This window comes from Polyodon spathula, chromosome 2, assembly GCF_017654505.1.
Source record: "Polyodon spathula isolate WHYD16114869_AA chromosome 2, ASM1765450v1, whole genome shotgun sequence".
Taxonomy (NCBI): Eukaryota; Metazoa; Chordata; class Actinopteri; order Acipenseriformes; family Polyodontidae; genus Polyodon; species Polyodon spathula.
In genome coordinates this window covers 103,590,847-103,609,784 of record NC_054535.1, presented here as the reverse complement: position 1 = coordinate 103,609,784, position 18,938 = coordinate 103,590,847, and the positions used below count along the sequence as shown (strand labels likewise).

The window sequence follows — 18,938 nt, the reverse complement described above, 5'->3', positions numbered from 1 at the left end:
TATTAGTATGCCAAATTATTTATACTGTAAATTTACCTTGAAGTTTCAAGCAGTTTTAATGTCCTGTAAAAGGTTGTTTTATTTATAACGCCTGTTTAAAACCAAATGCAATGGTACTTCTTTAACATCAGATTAAATTTGAAATAAAAAGCTGTACTTTCTTTTTTTTCAAAGCTACTGATGACAGATACTCAAATACCATTCTGTGATCCGTACAGAGATCATCAAGAGATTACTAAAAATCTGCAAAGACTTTGAAACTTCCAAATTAATGCGCTGTGGAAATAACTTTTTTTTTTTTAATGCAGTTTGGATACTCCCTTGTCTGTTAACATTCAAAACAACGCTAAATGTCTTTTCCAGTGCCTGAAAATAAATACAAATAGAAAATAATCAGTCTTGCATGCAAACTCAGCAACTAATAATTTAAAAAGCTTCTCTTTCAAATAGATTTAATTATTCTTTAAAAAATAATAATGCTGGAATGATTTTCTTCTTTCCTACTTTCTCATCTATGATAATCCAATCAAAAAATCGGGTTTGGATTCTCACCCAGATGTTGCACATGTTTGTACCTGATACTAACTAGCACGGGCTGGCTATGGGGTCTGCCCTCCTAGACCACCCAGCGACTCTGGCAGCGTGGCCTGCTGAACACATCTGACATGGGCCGAGGTGCGCCTTTTCCAACCATTTGTAACAGATCAGTTCTCACATTCAGGGGAAAAATCAACGCGTTTAACCGACACAGAGATGTAGTCAGCGCCCTGCTAGTCTTGTTGAGTTTGAATTGGAATCTGTTCTGCCTGGTTGAGTTTCCAACATTAAAATAATAATAAAAAAAAATGTAATACAATAAAATCAAAATCAAATAAAAACATATATATATATATATATATATATATATATATATATATATATATATATATATATATATATATATATATATATATCCAAAATTCAATTAAATTAAATAGTACATAACCCATTGTTTAAATCAAACAAAATCAGATAGGATTTTTTTTTTTTTAATCCTAACAGCCTTGAAGTGTACGTAACTCATTTCAGTTATCAGTGAAATTAGGTTACAGAATACTGGTGCTGATTACAGAGAGAATAAAATTCAAGCAATCCTGTATCCTTAAAAGTTATTTCAGCACATGCTGTACTTGTTCTTTTTACAGACAATCAATAAAACAGCCGATAGTCCTGTATATGTCTGATGATACAAACACTGTTGTTTTGATGGACTGCAGATGTCTTTGATAAAAGGTGCGCTACGAGATGTTCTTCTTGTCAATAAAAGTAGGTACAGCACCTGCCTGCAAAGCTGTTTAAATGAGCCCTCGACTTATAGCAAATATAATTGCTTGCATCTGTTAAAAGTGTGAGACGCAAATGTGCATTTCAATTTGATTCTATATTATCAAGAAGTAAAACATAAACACACAAAGCATTACTTAACAGTAGCCTGGAAAGATGAACGTGCCAATGCACATGGCACAACAACAACAAAACCAAACTGGACTTCTCGGTGCTGAAGAAAACTGCAGTAACAGTAAGACCAAAGTGTTTTTTCTGCTTAGCATTTTTGAAAAAAGAAAACCCAGAAAGTGCTTTAAACTTGAAAAACTGCCGATAAGTATACTTGTCCTTAGATAACTACTCTGCAGAATTGCTAGCAAGTATACCAACTCATGGAGGTTAATTCTACTTCAGAGGTCTGCTCTGCTTTAATGAAATGTAATGCTAAGAAAAAATATATAAACTGCTTTGGGGAGAAATGTTTGTGCATGTCTGATATACTGAAAAAAACTGTTTATGGACTAGTCTACTGGAGGGAAGTCTGCAAAGTTCTAGTGTTATATCTGTTAAGCCACGGCAACCAATAAAGGCTAATGAAAGTTACATTTGACCATGTTGTTTTATTACTCTGCTTTTCAATAAGCTTGACTGGTCTCTAACATTGCTTTACTACATTTTATAATTCCCTAGTACACTGCAGTTACTCTGCAAAAAAATTAAAAAATTTAACTTTAGCATTGTAAACTGTAGGAAAAAATATATATTTTTAAATTTTGTAGTTGGGCTTGCATTCTTTCACCTCTGCGACTCAACATAATTGTCTGCCTGTTTCATTGCTTCACATTTTGCTTAATCTACAGAGCCACGTAATAATGTAGCACAATCGTTGTATAATATTAACAGTGTGTTCTTCCACTTGTGAGGTGAATAATACTCATTCTCACTATCACAGGCATATATCACACAACATGTTTTTTATTTTTTTATTATTTTTTATCACACTCTTCACTACGTGCTTGTTTGGAGTCCAGAATTAATAAAAAATAAAGTGTTAAACTGTCAATTTAACATTATTGCATACGTAACTAAAATAGGGATAATGTGAATAATTATAAACTTTAGTAACAGTAACTGAATGCATTACCACCTTTCAAAGCAGTATTGTTCAAATGTAAGCAACCATATAGTTATTTATCTTTCTTCAGGATTACAGAACACTTACATGAAGGTGTATAACTAACATTCAGAGCGAAACACATGTTGCTAAATCTTTTTCGTTTAGTTTATCTTTCTTACTTTCACTCAAATCCATACAAAATTGCTGTACAGACCAGATTAAAAGGCATTACTAGGCAGCAGGTTTGAGCTACAGTTAATATGAGCTAGGCAACAGAGACGTTGTCTCCTTATATAATAATCAATTGAAACCAGATTGCTCGGATTGCCTGACCCAACAATCACCTCTAGTCCCTGGCCAATCAGAGTGACACGTGAGCCTCCTAATCCTTCTTTTGTGAGACACAGAAGATTCTGTTGTCACTGTTGGTTTTTGTGAATTGCCTGCAAAAGCACGTCTGATTTCCTATTGTTGACAGGTCCCACTGAACAAGCACCGTGCTGTACCCGGTGTGGCTTTGAGATTAAAGTACTTTACTGAAGACACAAGTCTAATCATTTGTTCATATGCAGCACATTTACTTAAGATCTAAGCAGCTTATTTTAAACATTTTAGGAGCAACAGGCAACTGTTAAGCTAAACAAGTTATTGTTATTTTTGTTTTTTTTAAAAGCAAATATAATTTTAAAAAAAACAGCGCTGCAACCTGATGTTTTGTTTCTAATTATATTTACAAGACTTCCATTTTAAACGTTAATATACTTTTAATACAGATATACTAATCTAAAGCAGACATATTTAAGGACTGTAATGATGAGACCTCCAATTATTATGACCTTCACTGCAGATTTAAAAACAAAAGTAGAAAAGCAGGATAAATCCTACTTCAATTCAATATGGTTTGAAATATTGTAGCATACAGGATTTGATTTAAAATACAGAACAATATACATTTACACTTCATTTGTAAAACATTTCCACACAATTGAGCCCTAAAACATTTATATATTACAAAAAAATGTATTGCAATGACTGCCAAACCTTTACTTTTAAATATATGAATAACGCAGGTTAATTTGGTCTGTGGCGGGTAAATTTCACAAATTAATACTAATTTATCTGCTGATTTTGAAATATGCAGTATGTTATACAACACAACAGCTTATAAAGTTATTATATGACTGTATACCACCCCTCCACCCCAAACAACTTAATAATACAGTGCATTCCAGTGTAATATTTAACTGGTATTATTGATTTTTCTTTTAAAAGCTGTTTATGCTTTCGTCAGCCAAGTCATTTTTTTTTTAATCCAGAGAACAAAACTTACAATAAGTCTATAGCAATCAGTTCAGAGCAGACGACACTGACAGCTGTCATATCATGCAGTCTTTGTAATAACAAGCATCCCGAAAGACTTCAAAGATCACACACTGTGCTTGACAAGTGTGGGATCACGTAAAAGAGACAATGACAGTGAGGTTTCATTGTATATGTTCTTCTGTGTATTTATTTAACAAAATGGGAATTACATTATCAGCAAAATCCCTATTGTTTGAAAAAAAAACATTACAGTATGGGTTGAAAAAAAACATACATGGGGATCATTGAGTGAGATCGGAACGTAGGTAAACACAAATAACTTGGGAGGTTAATGTTGGTTCACAGGTGGTTATGTTTCCATGTCCTTGCCAAAGCCCCAGGGATTACAGTTATTATGCTTGATTTAAACATCTTTACTCTGCAACCACAATACCCAACACAGAGTGCCAGCAAAAACAAAACTAGTCAGTTGTTTTTTTTTGTTTTTGTTTTTTTTTTTTTGCCTGGCATAGCATGGAGTGCTGGCCACCTAGCTACCCATTTGGAGTAACTAAGAAAACAGAGTAACTTCAGTTCTTTAAATTAGCATCATTAAATCCACCACCAAGTTTGTGATGCTGAAAACCCTACTTTGCCAAGGTAATTCTCTAAAGACTTGCAATAAAACACTGGCACTCTGCCCGCTTTTGCTAAGCTCTCCCCAGCCCTGGTATTTATGTATCAAAGCATTTTAATATGAATACCTGTTCTTAAAAAAAAAAGTCATACCTATAACAATACCAGCTTCATCATGGAAAAAAGAAAGTGATCAAATATTTAAATAGTAAAATAAAATATATATGACGTCTACATTATTAAATTCATAATACATATGGTAAGGTGTGTGGGTGTTAATTGTTATTATATCAATACATACTTTTGTTCAAAAGCGCATACTAAAAAATGGACTTGTAAAATAATACTAAAAATCACGTGCCCTGTCTTTTTTATGAATGCACATTATCTTACATGTTTGGGTTAACAATGCATTTTCCTACTAGTGTATATAGTTTTGTATTTAACTCGCTGTTTGCGAATAGCTAGCATTTGTTTCAGTCCCTATCTGAAACTTCTGCATGCTACAGCAGTTTGCACTTTTCACTAAAAGACAATCAGCGACACCGGGTAATCCTGACCAATATAAGTATAATGTGAAATGATAGATATGTATTTCCACGAGAGCATATAACAGTTTCGTACAATTAACTTTGCAAGTGTAAAGCAGCTCGTAAACACGCCTGTAGGAGAGCTTTACCTCATGCAGTATCGCAATTAGCCATTCCTCTACAGCTAGGCTATAGCTCATCGATAATAATAATAATAATAATAATAATAATAATAATAATAATAATAATAATAATAATACATTACCTCCACTACTATAACTATAATAATAATAATAATAATAATAATAATAATAATAATAATAATAATAACGTAGTTAGAATAACACCCATGTGTGAAGATTTGCTTGTTATCTTTCTGTTTTTAGATGCAGACTTTTTTTTTTTTTTTTTAACAAGGTCAAAGCAGTTGTAAAAAACACAAACAGAACCACGAGCCAGACCTTGAATACAGTTTTAGCCTCGCAAACATGCATAACCTTTCTATTCAACAAAACTCCAGATGTTAGAGCAAGCTATATTAACAGCAATAAAGTTACTCTGAAGAAACACACGCTAGATTCCACACTGCACTGTACTTCGCCCGGGATGTCAAAATGACACATTGTCAACTAAAAAAGAAGGGACACTTTTCCAAAGCATGTACCCGTAGTGGGTAATAACCGACGTATTCTCTGCTGCAACTGGAGTACTTACTGTTTTATTCATGAAACTGGTCCGGTAAAAGAGCTGTTACCAAAAGACGATCTTTGTTTGTCTCTTTTGCACCTGGTACACAGTGCAATGCGAAATGCGAGGAGCTTGAAACAAAACGCACTTTTAATCCAGCACTGCAGCAACAGAACTCAAGTGAACAACGTGAAAAGTGCCTCTGAATCGGTAACAAAAGTAGCCGGTCTCTTGGCTGCCATGAAACGTTGAGGAAATGACTGTCAGTGTCTCAAGGAGAGGGGAGCTGGTATCAGCCCCTTGCAATATCTCGAGAAAGGAAGGAAGGATAGACAGAATGCCTGCTGCTGCTGATGATGAGGTCTGCTTGCTCCCGTTCTCTCCCACAATCCCAACCGTGTCGCTCCCTCTCCCAGTGTAGGAAACTAATCGGTTTCACTCTTGTAAAGGGGGCGGGACCTGATCTCCCAAGTATTTTAATAACACAAATACAGTATAGCACTTTTCCTGATTATCGTAACTATACTGGCAAAGCAGTCAGACAACAACATACTCCGGACAACTATTGGCTAGAAGGGACATTTTACACCACACACTTTACCATACTTACTGTACTACAAAAGACGAAAGTTCTTAACATTGAATTATGAAGTTCGTATACAATTTAGGGTAGCAGATTAGTGTCTTTATGTTAAGTTTTCTGAGCCGTGTGGTTTGAGTTCTTTGATCAAGGGTTATGTATTTATTTAAATGTAATTAAATGTTTACATATTACAATGCGGTCTGAGTAATTGTGGTAACAATACAAAACAAATGTTAATTAATATTACAAATATATTATTTAGGCGGATTTAACTATTATACAAGTATAAGGGAACCTCAAACATGTGTATAACAGTTATATCGATTTAAGAGTCGTGTAGGTAACCAGCAGCACCTTCATGTCGGGTTAATTGAACATCCAGTAACTTGATCTGTGTATTTCAACAAACAGGCCATTTACTGGAGACTGCAACTATTGTATTATATAGTAATGTAGTATTAAAAAAATAAATGATGACATGTATACTGGTGAATTAATTAATAAATGAATTATACATGTATTGATTCATTAACAACATGTTCAAGTCTGGGTAGGTGTGGTCCTGTGTCAGGAGAGCCTCCTGGACTGCATCAAAACAGGACGCGCATATCAGCTCAGATAAGGCTTCTGATAATGGAAGGAAATTGCAAATAAACAATCTTATCCACAAACCAATGTAGTTCAGGGAGAAAAAAAGTGCCATACAGTGTGGCTGCCTGATAACATTTAAAAAGAACAGAGTGCCTGAATGGTACACGAATGTAACATGTAACAATTAATTTATCATGAAAAATAGTCTGTTACACTATCAAAATAAAAGCTTTTACATTACTACTTTATAGCAGGTAGAGTTTCATAATATTCTGTTCTTGCTGTTTAGTTTCCTGGTGTGTTTGTTTTGTGTAATTGTCAGTTACTGCTTCTGCTGAGCTCACAGGGCTTACTGGACACTGCTTCTGATAAGACTCCTCAATGCAGAATATGAGATGATGAAGTGAGGTCGTTTTCTTTTCTGCCCCCTCCCCACCCCTATATCTATATCTATACACAATTACAGCTGCACACCCCCTGTGATCATTTTTCAAACCACCTCACTTCTGAAATTCCGATTGTAGAAGTATTTTCAGAAGCAGGCCTATTTTCTTGACGGATTGGTCAATAAAGGTAAGTCCAACATCTAAGCAGAACCATACATGGTAAATGATACAGAACTCACTAATAGGCTACTTACTATGAATACTGAAAGTAGATCAAACTGGAGACCTCCAGCTTTGTAGTGACTGCGTATGTTGGATAGCACATCATACATTACTAGTGTGCATGTTCTATTGGCTTTCATAAGTTTACATATGCATAGACATACACACCTTCCTTTCCCACCACATCCAAGTCTCCCACTATCCAGGCCTCAATTTCAAATCCTTTCTTTCACTGTGTCAGTGTTTCTTTAAAGTCTCTTCACACGTTACAGTTCTTCTTTGGCACCTGAAATAAAAAACAAGATGAGTGGAGCAAATAAAAAAAATATTTTAACTACAGTTTACCCCCCTGCCCCCGCCCCCTATACACAGGGTCCAAAAAAGTTGATTTTAGTTTTTGGTCATAAAGCATTCTTTACAATATTAATTAGTGCTAAACGCACCTACATGTGGCTAACCAAGGCTTGTGAAACTCACTCACCACCATGACTGGAATGCTTTTTATCTCATTCTACAGACGTGTATCTGTTGGCATTGGTTCATTTATACATGTGGGGGCTGGTTTGTTTGTAGTCTTTTACAAACCCACAGTATGATACAATGCAGTCATCTTGCAGTCTATTTATCAATTAACTAACACTGTGTACAAATGCAAGGGCATGTATCAGTGATGCCGCTGTCTATGTACCAGGACTCATACCTTCCGAGTCCCACACACAAATAAAAAATAAAAAAATAAGCACAGACGGTGTCTGTGTGTGTGTGTGTGTGTGTGTGTGTGTGTGTGTGTGTGTGTGTGTGTGTGCGCGCATGGGTGTATTTTTATGTTAGCAAGCTGACACTGGAACAGAAACTTCTGACGAACAATGCCAATCTGCCTTGCATAAATGCGGCGTTCTTAATAGCGATTATTTACTGTTTGTTAAACCATTGATCAAGGGAATTCGCACTGAGCTCATGGAAATTCATGCAGAAATCTGAAGAAAAATGGGCTATTATACTGTTAAATACATTAATAGCATTGTATTATCAGTTTAAATGTCAGTCGCCGTCAACAAGGCAATTTGACAACAGCTCGCAATTCTTTCTAAAGTAGTAAATGAGGAACTGAAATGATTTCAGACTTTCAGAAAATGAAAGGACTGGGTTACACATGAATTTGTAACGTAAATACAATTTTGCTTTAGACTGCGCCGAATGCATTACTCTTTCTGTACAGTAAATTCACTGCGTAGTCCAACTCCCCAGTCTATCTCGTTTGCTTGTCATTGTCACATGGAAGGGGAGTGGTTTGCTGTCATCACAGTGCCCAGATATCGACTCTTATTGGACTTCTAGAGAGCAAGCCTCGCCCCTTACATGCTCTCTCGAGGTCAAATGACACCCGCGCACCCTACCTACACAATTTCTATCTCTATGCCAGTTTTGAACTCAGGAAAAGCGCAGCTGTGTAAGGAACGAAAGGGACTCAAGCAGCGCAGTGTAATACACAGCAATGACTGGTGAACACATTTTTGATAATAATAATAAATAAATAAATAAATAAAATAAATCAAATAAAATAAAAAAAAATAAATAAAACATTTTTGTGAGTATATATATATATATATATATATATATATATATATATATATATATATTATATATATATATATATATATATATCAACAATCTGACCCTTTCTTTCTGTTGAATTTTGGACAAATGCCTAATACAGTACAGAACAATAATGAGTCCAATACCTTCAGCAGCTAATAATACAAGCCTCAGGATCTTGGATGAGCGTGCATTCAATTTGCAGAACTGTACCTAGCCTACATGTTATCCTTTCACTTGCCTTTGTCTCCATATATCTGTTTAATCTCCACCCTGCAGTGTAAACTGAGGACTGTATATTGATTCAAATTCAAAAAGCTGGGAAGTTAGTAAAGATCACATTTAATATGAAACGTTAAAATATCTCCATAATATATATTTTATGGTCCAGTTCCCAGACACTGCCCCCCTCCACACACACTGAGATATCTCCCTAGAGTGTTTTGGACTTCTAAATTTTCCACTACAGTTTCCAAGTATGTAAGGTGAAACGTAAAAGCAAACTTTATTGGCATCAATGAAGTGGCTGTGCAATTTTCCAGAAACCATTCAAAATTGCCAAATTGATACAAATTGCCATCCTGTTAAATACTCAATTTCTGTAAGTGTATAATTTCTCGGGGTTACTTAATATGTCCATTATAAGGAAGGAAAAGTTCTTCCAATCCTGCAGCCCTCCCTTCTTTAATTTGTATTCATTGAGCCCCATTAACAAACCACAAATGTTACCTGTTGACCCCATATTTACAAAACCATGTGGATACAACAATATTCTTTATAGTGCTATAGAACAATAATCTAGATGTTTGTGATAATATATATATATATATATATATATATATATATATATATATATATATATATATATATATATAATATAATGCAGAATTGTTTTTGAGAGAAGTAATGGCATTTTTTAGGGTTTGGCGTGGCTGCAGAATTAAGCAAAATAATGCATTTGTGCCATAGTTCTAATTGTTACAGTTTTTGGACTTTAATGTTTCATAATGAATATATTAAGAAGTGTTATGTTTGCCAATCAGAATCAGTAGAGCTGGTCTTTTGTTGCCAAGCATAAAGAACACTTCACTGAAACATTTACAAGTCACATTGTGAATACACGTCACATGAAAATACAATGAGACTGTCAGGGAAGATAATGTTGTCAGGTACCTGGCCTGCTCTGGAGATTTGCTGTACAGGTACATTTTTTAAATAGAGAAGTGTCTTTGGAGGTGTTGTTCAAATGATCTATTCCCAAGGCAGGTGAACAGCAGGTGTACACTTTACTTGCTTTGACTTCTGAGAACCTTTGCAGGAGCTTTATCAGGCAAGTCTGCCTTGCAGGTTCTGGCAGAGTATGTCACTGCCACTGCACACAGTCAGCTAAACTGCATGTTGACTTGCTGCTTGAAAGTCGCCACCTCTCCAAATTGTGATTTTTCATTTGTGTTGATCGTAGGGAGGCCAGACTCAAAGATTTTGTTGCTGTCCTCCGAAACCTAATTTTCTCGCACCCTGTCGGATGGTGACATTTCCACATGCTAGCCGTTCGGAGATACATAATTATCAGCTCACACTCTTGTAAGGAAATTCCCCACGGCATCACTGTAGTAATTTCTGGAACCTGCTGCCCTATGAAGTGAGACGTATCTAAGGCAACAGTCTTCAGGCGAGGGATGGCGCCACATATTTTTTAACTGATTTCAAAAATTGTTACCGGTTTTAGGCTGTTTGAAAATGCATTATGAAATTCAGAAATGTGTTAACATTTATGTAAATATGAACATCAGCATATTTGGCGTCAATGTAGTCTATCCAGTGACTTTAGAACATGAAGAACAGCCTGATGATGATAAACTTCAAGGGGCCTAAATACAAAGAAAAGGGGGGGGGGGGGGGGGGGGGGGGGGGGGATGCAAGTGCATGAAGGGAAGTTGTACTCAGTTGTGGTAACTTGGTTTTGCACACTTCTAACTTGTCAACATACCGGTATGCACATTCATCTACTTTAGCAATGAACCACTAGGGAAGATAAGAGACAGATCCATACAGTAGATTAGGTCATTTACCATACAGACAAGGTAAGATGATTTTTTCTTATATTATTTTGTTCTTCATCCATTTATTTATGCACATATTTCTATCTAAATCCCAAAGATTCAGTTTCAGCAATATGGCTAGTTAACCCAATCCATACCCTCACCACTCTACATATTGAAAATTGTCTCCTACCTTCTCATCGACATTGTTGGTTTAAAGCGTGCAGTATCATCCCTTCAGAGAATAGGTGTATGCTAATGTACATGTTTTGTAAGGTAAGCAGTACTGCGCATTATAGATGAAGCCCAAGGACCATAGTGTTCTCTCCTTTGTTTACCATACATCTACAGTTTCCACAGTTGCATTGTCTAAAAGCAATTGAAAACTTGCCAGGGTTTGTATTGTGTTTTCTGCCTTACCCAACATGACTCTGTCATGTTCACTACTGTCTGCAAAATAAATACTATATCTATCTTGTTAAACAGATAACAGAATGCTACATCTTTCTGAAAAAAAAAATCAAATTCTGTAGTTTTTTTTTATATTTGACTATGAAGCTTTTGCATGGCCTGACTGGATTTTGAAAGAATAGTAGAATGTTATGAATGGTTCTAATGATGAAATTATGATTGTACAAGCAGGAAAAAAAACTCAGCACAGGTTAAATAACAGTGCATATTACAATTAAACCCTACAGATAGCACACACTAATGTAGACTGATGTCACTCCCTTTAGCAAACCAATGCTCACACGCTTACACTGTGGCAGTCACTGTCGGTTGGCATTAAGGAGCATAGCAGAGTTGCAGCGCTCTGATTCCACTTGTCACTTCCCATATAAGCTGTGTACCTGAAACACAGGAACTGCCTTAGGACTGAGCAGAAGAGAAAGCTTTAATGAGCTATTAATGAACTTCACTGGATGTTAAAGTAAATTCATAGAAAATAAATTGTTGCCTTAGTCTGCTCTAACATTATTAGCTCTTTAATGTAATTATTTGAAACTGATCTTATTTTCTACTGATTTTACTGTACTTTATAATTGCTGTTATCTGTATTGTGATAATATATAATGTGATATTTTGTTCTGTGATTATTATTATTTGTTTATCCAAGGCAACTTACAGAAACCAGCGTGTGTGAACTATGCATCAGCTGCAGTCACTTACAACAATGTCTCACCCAAAAGACAGAACACAAGGTGGTTAAGTGACTTGCTCAGGGTCACACAATGAATCAGTAAGTGAGCTGGAATTTGGGATTGGGAAGGGGGATTGTTCGGACAAGCCTGTTCTTTGAGCTGGTGTGTTGGGACATAATGAATTATTAATAATAATAATAATAATAATAATAATAATAATAATAATAATATTTCACCTGTCTTTGCACCTCTGAAACATTTCCAGTATGGTTATCAACAGCCAGAGTATTTGTGCAGTGCACTTGGATTGCTGAAATCTTGTTACCAGTTCTGAAGTCATTGCTGTATAATAATAAGTAATTCGTTTTTAGCATACGCTAGTTTGAAAGGGTTCATTTGGTGTTACGTGTTCCCTTTTGCACCTTTTTTTTGCAGCAGGGGACGGGATGTGCAGTCACAGGTGTTAATGACTAGGTGCCCTTGATTGCTTAGATGACTGCAGATTTTTATTGTCGTCATACAGGCTTATACTGTAGGAACATTTTAGCAAGCAGCTGGAACAGAAATAGCTACCATTGTACGCAATGATTATAAAACCAGCTGTCCACTTTGCAACACTGTAGTGGAAAAATGTTCCAAACATTTTAAAGGATCCATTTGTTTGGTATTTTTACAATTAATGTATACTACTTGGGTGTAATCGCAAATAAAATACGTAAAACCCATGCTTGTCTTCCCTCATTATTGCTATTTGTGTGTTTTGAGTGTTATACTGCAGGTACCCGACATGGTGTGTCTTTGCGCTCTCAAGTTGCAATGTATAGAAACAAGAAAGACTGCACAGGAAAACCAGTGCCAAAATTTTTCTATCATTATTCATGCCAGCGAACCATGACTGATATCTTCACACAAACTGGAAACACGAGGATTTTACCATGGTAGAAAACAGTGCAGCTATAACCAGGAGAGCAGAATTCAGATAAGTACAATCTCAGTTTGACTTCCACTTTAAGAGCGCTTGTGATGACCTGGAATATCTCAGGGATGGACTTTTTCCTCAAAACAAATAATGTTTATTTAAAAGGAATGCTTTACACCTTCTGCATCTGAATATTAATATGTGATTTTGTGTCTGTTAATTAGCAAATGATATTTCAGTCTTTTCACTCATCAGTTAGTTCCTTGTTAATGAGGCCACATAAAAATGACCACTGGGCTGCATTGAGGCTGTGCACCATTTATTTCTGCCTCCCTGTAAAACACTTTAACAAATTCACAGTTTCAGTAGGGAAGAAATGAATGGTGCACACCTCTAGTGGTCATTTTGTACTGACCTCATTACAGAAATTCCAATTTGCTCAAAATTGCTCAGAGATATGGAAATAAAATATGGTGGTATGTCTATATTTGCTCTGTAGTAAATGTTTTTTTTTTTGTCGTCGTCCCCCCCCCCCACAAAACTCAAAAAGATATTCTTTCTTTAATCTTGTGCTAGTTAATTAAATAATTGTAAATTAAAAAAATGTATTTGTATGTAAACAATATAAGATAAAACCATGGCATGGTCTTTAAAGACAAGCATTATAAATCATAATATATTATGGCATCTAGTTTCCCATGTTAACTGCCTTTTATAATTGTTATTTTCCAAATATATTATGTATAGAATATATAATATGTAGTCCCCCCATAATCCAGACCATATACTGTCTCATCTTTATCAGTCTATCCTCTCGAAAACTACGTCCAGCTCAAAACCAACTCCGGTCTCACCCCCTGTGACATTATCAAATACATTACCCTGAAAGTTATAATTTATAATATCACAGTTTCTTATTAATTAGACACACTACACTTTTTGCTTATCATGGGTCCTAATCACAAAGCTGTAACACATGGGTTATTAATACAATACACAGTTTAATGTTTCTGAGCCTGTTCTAGACCTTTGTTGACCTCATGATTACTACAGTTTGAAAGCACATTCTTAAATAACTGAGTTCAAGCCTTGTATCATTATTTTGATTTCCTCCCACTCTGGCCTGCTTGTTATCCTCAAGCGAAAGAGCACCAGTTCTCCTCAAGCTGGTTTAGCTTCATGGCTCTGACTCTCTGGAACTCTTTCCTAGCTCTGGTGCGTGATACTCTCACTGTCCCTCGCTTTAAATCAGCTCTCAAGACCCACTTGTTCTCTTGCTTTCCATGCTCTTTAAGCCTAATATGTTATTAGCTAATGTGTCTTTGCTACTTCTGATCTTTCACTGTATCTTTTGTATCTATATGACATGTGCATCCACAATGTTTTAGAATTTTCACATTCTAGCCTTGTGTTTAATGTTTGTTTGTAAAGTGCTTTGTGATTGTGGTCCACTATGAAGGGTGTTATATAAAATAAAGATTGATTGATTGATTGATTGATTTGCCAGCAATATTGTAAAAGTGTGACCATTTTAAAACAAGATAACCCATATATAATCAGTGGTAGGGTTTTAGAGTAAGGATTTGCTAAGTAAATACACTCATTGTTTTAACAATGTTTTATGGGGCTAGTTATGTTGAGCTGCCAGCGTTATAGATTTCGTCTCTGTTATTTCAGATGCCAACCAATGATTCCTGAAAGTTACAGTAAGAACATGTATATCTTGCCTGGCACCTGGATATACCAGATACCATAAATGTGTGTAACAAATGGGCAAACTACAGTACCCTGCAGCACCAAATCTAATGTTGTAAAGTAAGTAAGGCATAAGCAGTTTTTTGTAGGTCAACAAGTTCAATTTTGTTGGGCCAATTTAAACATATGCTAAAGAACTATTTTAGTTCTCAAATTACCACAACATTATGTTGAAAGGATCTGGAGAAAGGTGCAGTCCTACTGCAGTTTACTTGAAAACCTGGACTGTGCTGTGAAAATGACATTGTTGCTGTTAGTAATTATAAAATGAAAGCTCATTTTGCTTTTCTTAAAAAATATGTATTGTAACTGCTTCCATATGTTTTATATACCCTACATTACTGAAACTCATGTTAATGAAACATAGACAGCTTTAAGATCTGAAATACTACATTTGAATCTGTATTGGTCTTCATAGGCAGGGCGATTACATAGATACATTAGAACCTATAAAAGCATAATACAGTTTCTTCATATTTCTTCTTACAAACACACATTTGTTTTTCCATTTTTTTTTCCATGGTTTATTAGAATGTACCTTACACACACAGCACTACTTCAATTCTATTTTGATTTATACTGTCTTTCACTTGCATTGCCAGTCGTGTAAAGACAACAGAAGCAGAGCTTCACTGTACTGTACACAGGTCATTCGTTCCATAAATAAAGAATTAAATGGTAGAATGTCTTTTTCTTTCATTGCTGTCCACTTCTAGGGCTTTTTGCCTTTTGATCTTCATAGAGCTGCCGAATATACAAGAATATCAATTCCCTGCTAAAGTGTGAATTTTGTTAGGCAGAATTTGCTGATATGCATTTTTTATTTTTGTAATCTAATTATATTGCAGCTGCTTGACATTGCAATGAACAGAGTGTAATCCTTTTGGAATGTTGTGTTTTATTATATAGCATGCCATAATGTTTAGGGTACTCTATATGGTTTTCTTTGTTTCAGGGATTAGCAATGCCAGGATTTGCCTGCTTAATCTATGCCACAAATTTACAAAAAAAAAAATACAGATTGATTACTGTTTGTAAATTATTTTATTATTATTATTATTATTATTATTATTATTATTATTATTATTATTATTATTATTATTATTTATTATTATTATTATTATTTATTATACAGCCTAAACCAAACTTAGTAAAGTGGGATTTATCTATGTTTGACATTTGTTTTAGTGATTTCAAATTCCAACAAGCTATTTTTAGAACATAATAGAACTCATCAAAGAACATTTATGGAGATTAAAAAAGGTCTTCTGGTGGTCTATATTTAAAATCTTTCACAGATCTAAAGAATGTTCCTCACGAGGGGTAATCATGTGAGCTGTCAGCATGATCTCTGATTGAACCTTTTCTCCAGGTAAAACACGTACACTGCCTTACAAGCCTTACTTAGCCAGGTGTCTCCAATACAACTATGCACTGCAGTATGGAATGTCGCTTCTGACTGTAATAAATCTCTTTAATTCATATAAATACTAATAACAATAATAACTGCACAGCAAGTTCAGCTTTATTGTGAGGAATACTGCTAGGTGGATGTCAGCTAGCTATCCAAAAACTGATTTTTTTGTTTTCTTTTTTGATATATTAGGGCTGTTGTTTTAATACCCATTTCCTTCTGTTTCCTTTTTTAATATGGCACATTTCTTCTGATTGACTGTTCAGCCAGAAATGTCATACTTGAGCTGCAAGTTGTGAGATATAAATGAAAGTAGAAGTCTATTGTGGCCACTTAGGTAGATACCTCATGGGCATACTGTTTTTAAAGTAAACAATGTTTTGAAGTAATACAGTTTTTACTAACAGCTCAGTGCACATTATAAAGGCAGGTGTTCTTAATCATTTGCCTCAACAGAGCAAAATAAATAAATAAAATGAAAGCGACTGTAGAAAAAGACAAGGAAAAGAATATTAATAATAATAATATGTGCATATGTAAAACGTAGAGAAAAAAATCGATATGGAAAAAAAAACGCTAAATATTTTAACCCTAATTTCTAAAACACACACACACACATATATATATATATATATATATATATATATATATATATATATATATATATATATATAATAGCACATACAGCATCAACCTCTTGCATTCACTCACCCCTTCCTTGACAGCAAGTTTAGAAATTGAAAACCCCTTCTTACACTTTTGAGACTTGTATTCAAAAACTTACCAGCGCCGTTACTTGCTTCTCCAGGAAGTTACACCCTGCAGCACCTGCTGAGGGCCAGCTTGTTCAAACATTGACAGGTAAAGAAATTCCGGCAGAAATAAAGCCAGACCAGCTGGCTTTGTGGAGAAAAAACCCAATTTGGGTGTTGGTTTGACCAGATCTCTCTCTGCAATGAAGACAGAGTGTTTTTCTCCCCCACTTAGTTGTTGGCCTATAGGAAGCGTGATTCCCAAACACAAGTGTCTGGCAGGTCCTGATCCACCTGCTGCTGTCACTCTGGGGTATATTTAGCTCTGAAAGGTATCACTAACAGTCAGATCTTTGACAGCACTGGCACAAGAACATAGGATTATTGCCCCCAAAAGCATGCAGCATTCCAAATTCATTTTTTTTTTATATATATATCCAACTCCCATCAAAAAAATTCACTTCATTTGAAAATACATTTCTTTCATAAGCTTGAAAAATTTAAAAAAAAGTTCCTTTCCAAATGTCTCTATCCAAGAAAAATGTTCCCAAAAGCAAAATTAGTTTTTGTTCATTTAATGAATTGGAAAACAGGTGAGTAAGTTTTAGTAGGAAGTCATTTTTTTGTGAGGGAATCACAGCTACAGCTACAGGTACAGTATGCAATACCCCTGTTACACACAAAAAACTAACTCCAAAATTAAAGAGAAACAGGAGAAAAACTCCAGCCCTTACTGTTAAAAAATGATTAAAAAAATCTGAACCGCAATGTATTTAGTTAATCAAAACCTTATTCAAATGTGGTGTCAGATAAAGTGTCACATGTAAAACCACCTGGTATAAACTGGTATATTTTTTGATAAACTGGTGACCATATGATATATATATATATATATATATATATATATATATATATATATATATATATTATATTATATCATATCTATATATATATATATATACAAATACGTTTTGCAAAATTACCAAAAAATCAGATTTTTGTGTTGCAATGAAAAATGCTGGCTCTAGAATTCAAAAGAGTTCTGAAAAACACAGCTTACTAGATAATTGTTCATCAGCCTGTACAAAAAGAGAAATAGTTACTACCGGTGCAATGCATTCTGGGAAAATGTATGTGAAGCTAAGGATTGCAAGTTGTTTTTTAGATTTACTTTAATAAAAATTACATTTAGCAACTGTTGTTTCTACTGATGATTAAAACATGTTTTCTAATGTTTGATTAAAATTATATCTATATATATATATACTCTGTTGTTATTTTCATGTGTGCGGTCCATATTTAATTAGTAATGAAATTCTTGCACTTGAGTTGTCAAAACAGGATAAAAGATTAGGTTTACTAGCAAATGTTAAAATCATAAGACAAAGATTATTTAGTCTTAAAGGACGTTGCCATACTAAGTGGAAGTAATCTAATAAACAAACAGAATACAGAGGTGTAATACAGCAAGTGGTTGTAACCATGAAAGAAGCCTTCTGAGGAAGTCAATGTTATTTGACCTGCTAGTAATTTAAAACTGCCCTAGGATTCCATTGGTAAAATGACACTTAAAGCTGGGCAGGTCACCCTAGATCATTAGTCCATTAAGTTCAATGTGCTCATTATACACACAGATGCAATTCTTTACACGTTTTCACCATTTCTAAAGCATATGGGAGTTAGTAAATTACTTCTACACCATACTATTTACTGTCACCAAACAATATGAAGGAATCTTGAAGCATTACAGAGAAAAAAATGATATTATCTGCAGTTGGACCCATTCCAGGTTTTACAATAAGCTTTCTAGGTGATTCAGTCAGGTATGTCTTATTGTGTTCACCATAAAGATTGCAGTGGTTCAAATTGCAACCCAATAAATGAGTTATAACAAAGGTTTACAGTCCATGGTATTGTCTCCTAATTGTACAAGAAACATTATCACTGGTTCCCCTTTGG

The 18,938-nt window shown here is 34.8% G+C and overlaps 1 protein-coding gene across 7 annotated transcripts in view; it reads right to left on the bottom strand.

Annotated features, from left to right (window-relative positions):
• Positions 1-17,174, bottom strand: part of LOC121306116 (myocyte-specific enhancer factor 2C) — a 76,444-nt gene extending 59,270 nt beyond the window's left edge. For 6 of the 7 annotated variants that reach the window (XM_041237836.1, XM_041237867.1, XM_041237883.1 and 3 more), the window contains exons 1-2: positions 17,012-17,174; positions 7,528-7,645 (exon numbers count right to left, since the gene is read on the bottom strand). The gene's annotated coding sequence lies outside the window, so the exon portion shown is untranslated. Of the gene's footprint in view, positions 1-5,604; positions 5,955-7,527; positions 7,646-17,011 lie in introns of those variants that run through there. The other variant, XM_041237850.1, reaches the window with a different exon arrangement.
• Positions 17,175-18,938: the final 1,764 nt, after the last annotated feature.